Consider the following 12,723-nt stretch of genomic DNA (forward strand, 5'->3'; position numbering starts at 1 on the left):
CAATTTTTCACCTAATTTCAGCAAATTAGGTCCAATTTCAGTTTTCTAATTATGATTTTTTGAATATTTGAAAACTAATTTCTAATATTGAAACATTGTAAACAAGATTATATATAAATAAATAAGATTCTCCATGATATTGATATCAATTATAAACCAATAAGCACATTATAAAAACCTTAGAAACATAATGAAGTGGAACAATACAAAAATTTAGATGTCTCTTCAACACTTCAATCTAGACTTATCTTGCTTTCTATTGCTAATTAATAATTACATATTTCATGTTAGTAATCCACCAATTCTTCAAGCTTTAGACCCCAAAAATTTACATTCATCACTTATACATCCACCAAATTTAAATATACAAATATTAAGTTTTTAACCCTAAAAATTTACATCCATCACTTATACATCCACCAAATTTAGATATACAAATATCAAGTCTTTTACCCCAAAAATTTACATCCATAACCCACAAAATCAATAATTATTAAATTAAATTAAAATAATCAAAGACTTTGATCAAATAACCAGATGATTATTGTTGCCTTACTTGGTTACTGAATACAAAGGATTATTTTGTAGTCGATTTGGGTATGTCATTAAAAAATAAACAAACCAATATTTGGTCAAAAAGATATTGCTTTAAATACAGAAATTCAACAAATTACTCCTAATTTCTGGCATCAATAGAAACTTAAGCATATGATCTTCCACTCAAAAAAAAAAGCATATCATCTTCTTCCATTAAGAAACAACAGTACAACAATGGTTTAGAAATTCTTAATTAGTAATGCTTAATTTCATTATTCTTAATAAACTCCAAATTATCTTCTGGATATGGCTCGAAGCACATATATCTAAAATCAAGAAATATTCAATAATTCAACTATTCAAGATAAACAAATACATTAACAAACACATTAACAATAACAAAGATTCAATCACTCAAAAAACATTAAAAAAAAATCAAGAAACAACATTCTAATAAAATTCAAGAATCAAAATTAAGAATAAAGATTAGAACAACAGGATTAAGAATTTAAGATTAAGATTAAGATTAGGATTAAGAGTGAAAATACCTAAAAGAATCAAAAATTTGAGGCGTGAGGCGTAGAGGACAGTCGACAGTAGAGGACAGGCGTGAGGCGTGAGCAGGAGCGAGCATGAGCAGCGCCAGACAGCAGCGTCTGGGTCACCGGCGGCAGGCAGAGACGGTGAGGGTGGCAGGCGGCAGGCGGCTGTTAAGGTGGGAATTACACCATAAAATATTGAATAACAGAGAAGATTGAAGAACAGGAGAATTTGAGAAGAAAGAGGAAGAAATTAGAAAGAATTTTATTTCTGTAAAAATCATCATATTTACAAATGAGAAGATCATGCATATATATATATATAGAGCATGATTTTCAGTTACAGCTAATACACAGCTCATACTTTTGGCGCCATTTCCTTTTATTACCATAACACACAATTTGAATAAAATAAGATAATTTAACAACTTAATTCCAAAATAAGCTTCGTAAAAACTTATTTCCCAAAATAAGCGTCCGTACATCCAGACCAGTGCTTCGGGTAAATCGCTGTTAGCGAAAGAGGCAAAAAAAAAAATTAAAAAGCCCCAAAGTCGCTGTTAGTAACAGCGACTTTGGGGCTTTTTAATTTTTTTTTTTTTTTTTGAACTTAAGTAGCCATTGTTAAATAGAAAATTAACCGTTAGGAACTTGAAAATAGCCGTTGTAATGATCCTCTATAAATAGCTCCATCATTTCCCATTATTCATTCTATGCATTCTACATCATTCTTCTTCTTTTCAATCAATTTTTAAAGGTAACATAAGGTATTATGTTAGTTTTAGTCTCAATTTATAGATGTTAATATTATTTTTGAAAGTTCACTTACGTTGCTATATTATATGTATTATGTAGATGTCAAAGGAGCATTGTATTGAAGAGCTTTGTGATTGTGGTTATGAAGTTGAGATTAATACAGATTGGAGCGACTTCGATCCAGGGCGAGAATTTGTTGCTTGCCCTTTCTACTTGGTTGACGGATTAGGATGCACATACTTTAGATGGATTGCTCCGGAGGGTACAAAATGGCAGAGAGACTTAATAATACGGCTTGAAAAGGAAAAAGAAGAGCCTAAAAATGAGGTATTTAATCTAAAGAGATAAATGGATGATATGGCACATAGGAAACAAGAGACCGAAAGGATAATGAGAAAGTTTAAGAAGCCTTCTTAGGTAGCGACGGTAGTTTAACTTAACGAATGAAGTATGTAATTTGATATGAAGTTGGTGAACATGATTGAAATTGTGTTGAATGTCCGATAGCAACATCCCTATTTGAATATGATTGTTTGTTTGTTAATACGATTGTTCATTCATAATAAGCGTTTGATAATACGATTAAAATATATACATGTACACATACATTACAAGTGTCCAATATATACAAAATGTTACTAATCTTCAAAATATACAAACACTATCGTAATGCTAATCCTCCTCCTGTACCCTGTCTAATTGTGACGGTTTACGACGCCTCCTACGATAGTAAGAGGTCGTCGCATGACGCTCGGGTAGGGGACGTGATTGATAGTGTGATGATGTGGCACCCTGTAAGGACCCGGCACCGTATTCCGGGCACGTTAAGTCAACCTCCTCAAGATGAACGTCGGCCTGATGAGGAGATGAACCATAGTCGTACGTACTGGTGTCGGGCGCAGTCAATTCCGGAATGAAGTGTTGAAACTGCGTCCCTCGGAGTATGCCTTGGGCAATCTCCCGTACGGGCTCCTCTTGGGAGGAGCTGATGACTGATGCAATCCCATGTGCCTGCAGTAAGACTTAAGTGTTAATGAAATGTTTAACGTGTAAGTTCTATGGATAATAATAAATGTTGAAGAACACTTACAAAATGTGTCATCGTCGGTGCTGCGGGAGCGTATTGGGCTGCAGCCATGATACCTCGTGGTGTCATCCATCGACGAGTGATGGAGAGGAACCACGACATGTAATCCGCTGTAGTAGGTGCGCCAGCAACGTCGATCGGCGCACCCTGCGCCAGCAGCTCTAGCCTGTGCTCCCAACGAGCGACATGGCGCCAATTGACCTCCTGCCAGTTCTTGGGATCCCGACCCTTGCGAGAGTGGTGGAGCCCCGCTTCTGTGTCACATGGAGGCGGGATGCTCTGTATCATCCCAAATTGGTGCAATACGCGCTCAGGGAGATGGACTTCGACTATGTCAAAGCAGACCAAAGGCACAGATGCCCTCCACGCCCCTGACAATATGCCCGAGTGCTGAGGCAATGCAGCGTATGCCTCAGCGGGGTAAGGGTCCCATCGAAACTAAACGTGAAAATTCTAGTGTTAATTAATTACGCAAGTTGATACTTACAAAACAAATTGTAGTAAAGTTGTTACCTGGTCTTCACGTAGTAGATCGAGTTGATCGCGGTAGAACCCCACGCCCGATGCAGTGTGGGACCTCGTTCGTCTCTCAAAGGACCACCGCGATCCATATGGCACATGCGGGGGAGGAAGGAGTGGTGGCGCAAATGCACTACGTCCCACACTCCTCATCGGTTGACCAATGAGAATGTGCTCCCACGCCCAAAGCTATGAATTATAATAATACGTAAGTCAATGAAACACAAAAACATTTACTAAAACAAACAAAGCGCTATGGGAATAAGTTAGTATTACCTGTAGAATAATGAGTGGCCCAGCGATCTCCTTCACGTTCTTCCGTGAAGCTTCACAAAGTCTCCTGTACAGATACGCTAGGGCTGCCGATCCCCAGCTGTACCCGGATATGACCTCCCATGGGGCGTCAAGCAACGTCAAGTACAATAGTTGTACTCGGTTGCCACGGAGAACAAGACAGCTCCAATCAGATAAAAGAGATACGCCCTAGCGTATCTCTCAACGGTGCCGTCATCAGCACCTTCAGGGAGGTGCGAGAAGTTTTGTGCAAGCCATGTTACGCGCAGGCTACTCCCCTTGGTTACCACTGCCGGAGGTCGGACTCCTAATAGTCGATGGACTTTGTCTTGCCAGTTTTCGAATTGGCGTCCATCGATGCACACGGCATGTCCCTCGATGGGAAGCTGTGTAAGTACAGCTACATCAAGTAATGTGATGGTAGCCTCACCTATAGGTAGGTGGAAGGTATGAGTCTCCTGGCGCCACCGCTCGACTAAAGCCGTGACTAGCGCCCGATCGACTCTCCCGTACGCAATCAGGTGGAAGTCATGCAACCTCGTAAGCTGAAGGTACGGGACGATCCGTGCGTCAATTGGCCACGGAGCTGAATCGGGATGCCTGGTGTATATGGTTTCCGTATCGGACACTTAAATCCAAATATTAAGTTAGCTTCAACTTAAAGAAATATGAAGAACTAAATTCAAAGGGGGAAATTTAAATAACCTGTACGTCCCATAGTACACTGCTCCGATGATTCGCCTGCATCGTAAGGACACTAGGGTCGTGAGGGCCTGGAGCTGCTAGATCCATCTCCCCTACAATTCAACAACAAGTAAGCGTTACGTATTCATGAATGCATTTGTTTCCACATCGTTGAACCATTCCACAAGCATACAACAGTCACACAAAAAGAATCCATTTCTACAACAACACATACAAAATCAACATCACCATCATACATGACATATTCAACAACAAAATCTCGATGTAGATCAACCACTGTACATGACATATTCAACAACAAAATTCAACAACACATACAAATTTCAACAACTACATTCGACATATTCGTAGAGTTTAAGTTTAAACAACCACTATACATGACATACAATTTAAAATCAACACCAAATAAAAAAATTTATAATAAAAACGTACCTCAATAAGCTGTAGATCAACAAGAATTAGTAAATTGCAAGTTTATGAACCTACATTAATGTGAAATTTGATTAAAATTCAACAAATAACAAAACTCAACAACAAACCCTAATTTTTCTAAAATTGAAAAAAACACATAAAAAAATACCTTAGGTCGATGTAGGAAGCTTACAGAACTAATTAATGGTACAAATTTCGAATTTTATCACTTAATTTAAAGGATTGAATGTGATTTTGATGGAGAACAAGGGAAGGAAATGTCGTGCATGGGAAAGGAAGGAACAAAGTCGCTGTTACTGGAATGAGGAAGAAGGGAAAAAAAATATATATAAAGCCCCAAAGTCGTTGTTACTAACAGCGACTTTGGGGTTTTATTATTTTTTTTTTCCTCTTTCGCTGTTACTAACAGCGATTTTACCCGAGACTAGCTTTGGATGTACGGACGCTTATTTTGGGAAATAAGTTTTCACTAAGCTTATTTTTGGAATTAAGTTGTTTATTTGTCTTACTTTTTTCAAATTTTCACCATAACATATCCTCCCCCTTGAGGAAGACTTGTCCCAAGTCTTAAGTGGCAGCAAAAGTTGGGTACTTGGCTTCAAATTCATCAGCATCTTCCCAGGTAGACTCATGTTCTGCATAGTCCTTCCATTGAACCAGATATTGAGTGACAGCCCTGTTTTGCTTCTTAACAAATCTTCTGCTCAGAATTTTGGCTGGGACTAAGCTTTGATTGACGTCTCTGCCCTGGAACCAAGGTGGAATATGAGCTGCCAGAGGCAATGTACCATGAAATTTCTTTATTTGGGACACATGGAACACATTGTGGATCTGTGAATCAGTGGGCAACTGCAGTTTGTAGGCAACATTTCCTATTTTACTATCAACTTGAAAAGGCCCATAGAACTTATAAGCCAGTTTCTGATTACGCCTGACCTGCACAGTTTGTTGTCTGTAAGGTTGTAGCTTCAGCCAAACCCAATCTCCTACCATAAAAGACCTCTCACTTCTATGTTTGTCAGCTTGTGCCTTCATTCTGCTCTATGCTCGGGCTAGATGGAATTTGAGAGTTTGGAGCATCTCTTCTCTTCTTGTGAGAGATCTGTCAACCTCAGCATTATTGCTTTCTCCTAGCAAATAAGGAAGGTGGAGAGGAGGTGGTTGACTATATACTACCTCATATGGGGTAAGCTGTATTGCAGTGTGGAAGTGAGTATTGTACCACCACTCAGCTAAGGGTAGCCACTGACTCCACTCAGATGGTGCATCTCCAGTCATGCACCTTAGATAGTTTTCAAGGCACTTATTGACTATTTCTGTCTGTCCATCTGTCTGTGGATGGTATGAACTAGACATATGGAATTCAGTACCTTGTAAAGAGAATAGGGCTTGCCAGAAATTGCTGAGGAAAATAGCATCTCTGTCACTCACAATGCTTCTTGGCCAACCGTGGAGCTTGAAGACATGATCTAGATATGCTTGGGCCACCTCAAATGCTGTGAAAGGGTGTTTCAATGCTATGAAATGTGCATATTTGCTGAGTCTATCAACTACCACCAAAATGACTTCCTTCCCTGCGGACTTTGGCAAGCCTGTTATAAAATCCATGCTAACATCTACCCATACTTCACTGGGAATTGGTAACGGCTGTAGTAGTCCAGGGGAGGCTGAATGATTATATTTTGAAGCCTGGCAGATGGTACAGTTTCTGACAAAGCTGCTAACATCCCTGGTTAGACCCTTCCAAATGAAAAGCTGCTTGATCCTCTTGGTAGTCAGTTCTCTGCCTGAGTGTCCACTCTCTGGAGAAGCATGCATCCACTGTATGATTTGTGTCTTCAAAAGAGGGTCTGGTCCTACTACAATCCTTCTTTTTTTTCTTAGTAGACCAGAGACCAGCTTGTAGTTGCCATAGGTTTCACTATCCTGCAGTTCTTCAATGATGTCTACCAGATTGAAATCCAGGTGGTAACTTTGCTTAATTTTTGAGGATAAATCTCCTGATATTACTGATATAGCCATGCTTATAATTTCTGCACCTCTAACCCTTGAAAGAGCATCTGCCACTTTATTTTCTACTCCACTTTTATACTGAATTTCATAATCAAACCCCATTAGTTTGGCCAGCCATACTTGCTGAAATAGAGTAGATATCTTCTGATCTAATAGCCATTTGAGGCTTTTCTGGTCAGTCTTAATGATGAAATGCCCTCCAGAAAGGTATTGTTCCCATTTTTGAACTGAAAACACTACTGCAAGTAGTTCTTTCTCATATACTGAGAGCTGCTGCCATTTTGGACCAAGTGTCCTGCTTATGTAAGCCAGAGGATGCCCTTTCTGCATTAGGACAGCCCCAATGCCAGCAGATGATGCATCTGTTTCTATTACAAAGACTTCACTGAAGTCTGGAAGTGCCAATACAGGAGAAGACACTAATGCTTCCTTGAGACAGTTGAAGGCATGTTCTGCTTCTGGTGACCATGAGAAGGCTCCCTTCTTCAATAAGTCATGTAATGGTCTGCAAATAGATGCATAATTCTTCACAAACTTTCTATAATAACTGGTGAGCCCCAAAAAACTTCTGAGTTCTTTCACTGAGACTGGTATAGGCCAGTTTTTGACTACTTCTACCTTCTTGGGATCAGTTTCAATGCCTTGGCCTGAAATGAAGAAGCCTAGATACTCAATCTTGCTCATTATGAAGGAACATTTGCTTTCCTTAACAAACATTTGATGCTCTTTCATAAGTTCAAAGACAGCTCGCAAATGAATCCAATGGTCTTCCAAGGTCTTGCTATAAATCAGAACGTCATCAAAGAAAACTAGAACACATTGCCTTAGAAGTGGCTTAAAGACCATATTCATCCAGGCTTGGAATGTGGCTGGTGCATTGGTTAAGCCAAAAGGCATGACAAGGAATTCATAGTGACCACTATGTGTCTTGAAGGCAGTCTTGAAGAGGTCATCAGGATGTACCCTGAGTTGATGGTATCCAGCTCTGAGGTCAAGCTTAGTAAATACAGTTGCACCAGCTAATTCATCAATCAATTCTTCAATTAATGGGATTGGAAACTTATCTTTGATGGTTTTCTTGTTGAGCTCTCTGTAGTCAATACAGAGCCTCCAAGTGCCATCTTTCTTGCCAATGAGGACCACTGGAGAGGCATAAGGGCTTGAGCTTCCTTGAATGATACCTCTATCTAGCATCTCCTGCACTAATTGTTCAATGACATCTCTTTACTTAAGGGGATATCTGTATGGTCTGATATTAACAGGGCTAGTATTTGGTTCCAGAGGTATCCTGTGATCATGTATTCCTCTTAGTAGGGGCAATTCTGAAGGGTCTTCAAAGATCCTAGGGTATGCTGCTTTTAATACCTGCAATTCTTTTGGATGATGTTCTGAAGATGATAATTGCATTAACACTGGATTGCCACTGCTAGAGAGCACCTGTATGACGCATAATTGGGCTGCATTTTGTAACTCTTTGAGGTTGGGGCTTCTGTTTACCACTAGAAGTTTCTTAGGTGACAGTCCTTTCAAAACAAGTGCCCTGCCATTCACCTTGAACTCCATGAGCAATTTCTGAAAAATCCTAGTTTATTTGACCAGAGTACTTAGCCACTGTACCCCTAACACCATGTCACAGCCTCCTAATGGGATTAGCATAACCTCAGTTTGAAACTCCATATGATTCAAGGACCATTTGAACTCTGCACACTTATGCTGACAAGGAATATGATTCCCATCTGCTATTGTTATTGATTGGGGACTTATTTCTTCAATTTGACAACCCAAGTCTTTTGCCAAGGCAAGATCCAGGAAGTTATGTGTACTTCCTGAGTCTATCAGAATATGCACTGGCTTGCCTTGTGCCCACCCTACTACTCTCATGTTATTGTATGCTATATTGCCAGAGAGAGCATTAATAGAGATTTGAAGTATTTGAGCGTCCCCTGTGTCTTCTTCTTGGAGTTCTTCTGTTGTGTGAAAATCTGCTTCACACTCAAAATTAATAGGAGGAATCTCAATCATAAACAATTTGGGTTCTCTGAATGGGCATTTGTGGTTTCTATCAAACTTCTGGTCACAGTAATAGCATAAGCCTTTAGCTATCTTTTGAGCCTTTATGTCTGCTGGTATGTGTTGGATTTGCTGCTGATTGTATTTTACAATTGCAGAAGGAGGAAGTTTGTTTTGTGGTGTGGGTAATAGGGGAGTTTTGACAGGGTACTTTGCAAGATCAGACTGTAAGGGTCTTGGGTTGTAAATTTGGAATTCAGGTGGTTTGTAAGTCTTTTGTGGTGCTTGGTTCAGTATGTGGTCTTCTTGGTGCCTGGCCTGCTCAATGGCCTCATATATGGAAGTGGGTTTGAACGCCCTCACCATAAATTTGATATTAAGTTTAAGACCTCCCACAAAGCAATCCAACAAGAAAGAATCTGATAAACAGTGACCATTTTGAAGCATAATTGACCTTAGATGCTCAAAACTATCAATATATTCGTCCAAAGAAGAAGATTGTGTAAGCTTCTTGAACTGTTCCACCGCTATTCTACCAGTTTCAGCCTTAAATCTTGCAGTGAGATCAAAAATAAAATCATTCCAATCAACATGGTGTCTTACAGAAAGATAGCTGGTAATCCAAGTTTCTACTTTATCAATCATATACAAGGCAGCAAGATCTACTCTATTTTCATCAGGGATTTTGCACAATTTAAAGTATCTATCACACTTTTTAATCCACATTCTAGAATAATTGCCATCAAATTTTGGAAATTCAAGTTTTGGAGACATACCAAATCTCCTGTTAGAGGAAACAAGATGACTAGATACCTCGGAATCATCACGGGGTGAGCCCTCCTTGAGTTCCCTTATCATCTGTAACATAGCCTCCATATTTTTGGCTTGCTCCTCCATCTTTTTCTCCAAATTTCTAACATGTTCTTCTATTGCTGACATACTTCTGGTGTAAGGTGCCAGATTTTGTTGCAAGAATTATGGTAAGAATTGGATCTTGATGAATTTGGATTAAGGGGTTTATAAACAAACAGTTGGTGGGAAGATACTGTGTTTAGGGTGATTGAAGGAAGAAAAAGAAGATGGTTTTAATAGCGGAAGGGTGGGCTGGCTCTGATTACCATTGTTAAGGTGGGAATTACACCATAAAATATTGAATAACAGAGAAGATCAAATAATAGAATCAAGCAAGAAGAACAGGAGAATTTGAGAAGAAAGAGGAAAGAAATTAGAAAGAATGAATAGGAGAGTTTATTTCTGTAAAAATCATCATATTTACAAATGAGAAGATCATGCATATATATAGAGCATGATTTTCAGTTACAGCTAATACACAGCTCATACTTTTGGCGCCATTTCCTTTTATTACCATAACAGCGGCAGGCGACAGGCGGCAGGCGCTGAATGACGGCTGTAGAGTAGAATTATGTTAGCTTATTTTTTTTCAGAGTAGAGAGAAGGGGAGCAATGTAGTGTTTTGATTTTTGAAGTTCATTGTTATTCTGAAAATTATGTTTTGACCCCCCTATAATAAACCCATGATTGATTGATTGATTGATTGAAGGTCCAGAATCAACCCTCTGAAATTAAAGTAGGAGTCTTTTCTTGAATTTCGAGGCTTTTAAAAGAGAGAGCATGCAACCGCTCACTCATACTATATGTTCGAAATCTTAGGGCGAACACAAGTCGGCCGTTATATTACACCGACCCATCATCTCAACCACCCTAATTTTATATTTTAATCTGTCTTACTGATTTTGATTTATAATTTTATATTTTAATCTGTCTTATTGATTTTGATTTATTAATTATTACATTAACGTCCACTCTCTTGAGAAACCGTTTTTTCTAAATACGGTTCTCAAAACCCCAGTTCATTATGTTAATTGAAAAGTCACATAATATATTTGGAGTTACAACATTTATTTGGGGTTATAACATAATATATTTGGTGTTATACCAGCATATATTTGAAGATTATAAGATAATTTATTAGGGGTTATAACATAATATATTTAAAGCTATTACAATATATATATTTGAGATTATAACATAATATATATAAGGTTATATCAACATATATTTGTGGTTATAACATATTATATTTAGGGTTATAACATAATTTATAGTTCGGTATATAATGGTCTGTGTTTGTGAAATAGACCACCTTTAATAAAGCTTAATTATAAGTTTATTAAGCTGATTGAGGTTATTAAGTAAGTTAATCCGAGTAATAATATTATTATTTTTATAATATTGACTCAAGTATTTCATTTGTTAACATTTTCAAGAAAGAGGTACATTTTATTTAATGTATAAAATTTATATAAATAATACTTCGATAAAAGTGTATTTTGATTATATTTTATTAAGTGATTACTATTTTATCTTTATAAAAATAAATTTAAATAAAGTATTGAAAAATAAATTCCTAAATGCAATCCTTATTCATACTACCAATTACTTATTTTATAAATCGCCTATTGTACCCTTACAACACCTCTTATATAAGACTATCTTACGACGAGACGATTTTAATAGAATTTAACGGTTTAACGGGTCAAAGCTAAAGATAAACCCATTTTACCTCACCCAATCCTTAAATTTCGCCACCCTTTTCATTTTATCGCCACCCCCTTTGGAGTTTAAGAATTTGCCCCTGGGTTTAAAAAAAATTACGATAATGCCATTGAACTTAAAATTCTCTATATATACCACAATCTCACAAAAATTTATCTTACTACACTTAAAATCAAACTTTACCAAAGTAAATTCTTGGAGCAAAAACTAAGTTCAATCCGCAAATATTTCTTCGAGGTAATTTTTTTTCGAAGTTATTTAATTTAAATTTATAAAAGAAAAAAAAAATATGAAGTGAACCGCCCAGATCTGTGCGATTGGACCCCGGTTCAGTCGCCCAAAAAATGGCGATTGAACCGGGGTCCAATCGCCCAGATCTGGGCGATTCACTATTTATTTATTTATTTATTTTTTGTTTGTTTTTGAATAATTATTATAATTTGTAATTATTTAAATATTATTATTATTGTTATTTTTGTTAATGTTATTATTATTAATATTATTATTGTTGTGACTGTTTTTTTTTTATTATTAAAAATATATTTATGTTTTGATTTTTTATTTATTAATGTAAATATCTTTGTGATAATTATTATTAGTATTTTTATTGTTAATGACTTTTATATGCTACGTTTATTATTAGTAATCCTTAATCAATTTTTTTATTTATTTATTTTCTAATATAAACGAATTAAATTAAAAAACGAAAAAAAAAATAATAATATGAATCGCACAGATCTGGGCGAATCATATTATTTTTATTTTTTTTTCGTTTTTTTTAAATTATTATTATTATTATTTATAATTTTATTATTGTTGGTATTATTAATATTATTACTGTTATTGTATTATTATTATTTATAACGGATATTTCATGATATACCACTGAGTTTCTTCGAAATTCACCATATACCACACAAAATTTTCTAATTCACCATATACCATTGAGTTTACGTCCGTTAGCACAGAATACCATTAATGACACTTGCCGTTAGTGTGCCGTTTGTGGTTAATTAATAATTCACCATATACCATTTACTTTTTTTTATTTTCATCAAATACCATTTAAATCTTTTAGTCTTTAATTAGTTATTTTTAGTACAAATTAGATTTTTAATAAGTAATTAAAGTTCAAACAACAATCTTTCCCTTCAGGCCTTCCCAGACAACTACCTCCCCCCTCACCCTCCCTTCCCAAGCAGCCACCACCCTTAACCGGCCCGTCCCTCCTCCTATCCATAGCAGCCCATGCAC

The sequence above is a fragment of the Amaranthus tricolor genome, chromosome 2 (genome assembly GCF_026212465.1).
Source record: "Amaranthus tricolor cultivar Red isolate AtriRed21 chromosome 2, ASM2621246v1, whole genome shotgun sequence".
Classification (NCBI taxonomy): domain Eukaryota; kingdom Viridiplantae; phylum Streptophyta; class Magnoliopsida; order Caryophyllales; family Amaranthaceae; genus Amaranthus; species Amaranthus tricolor.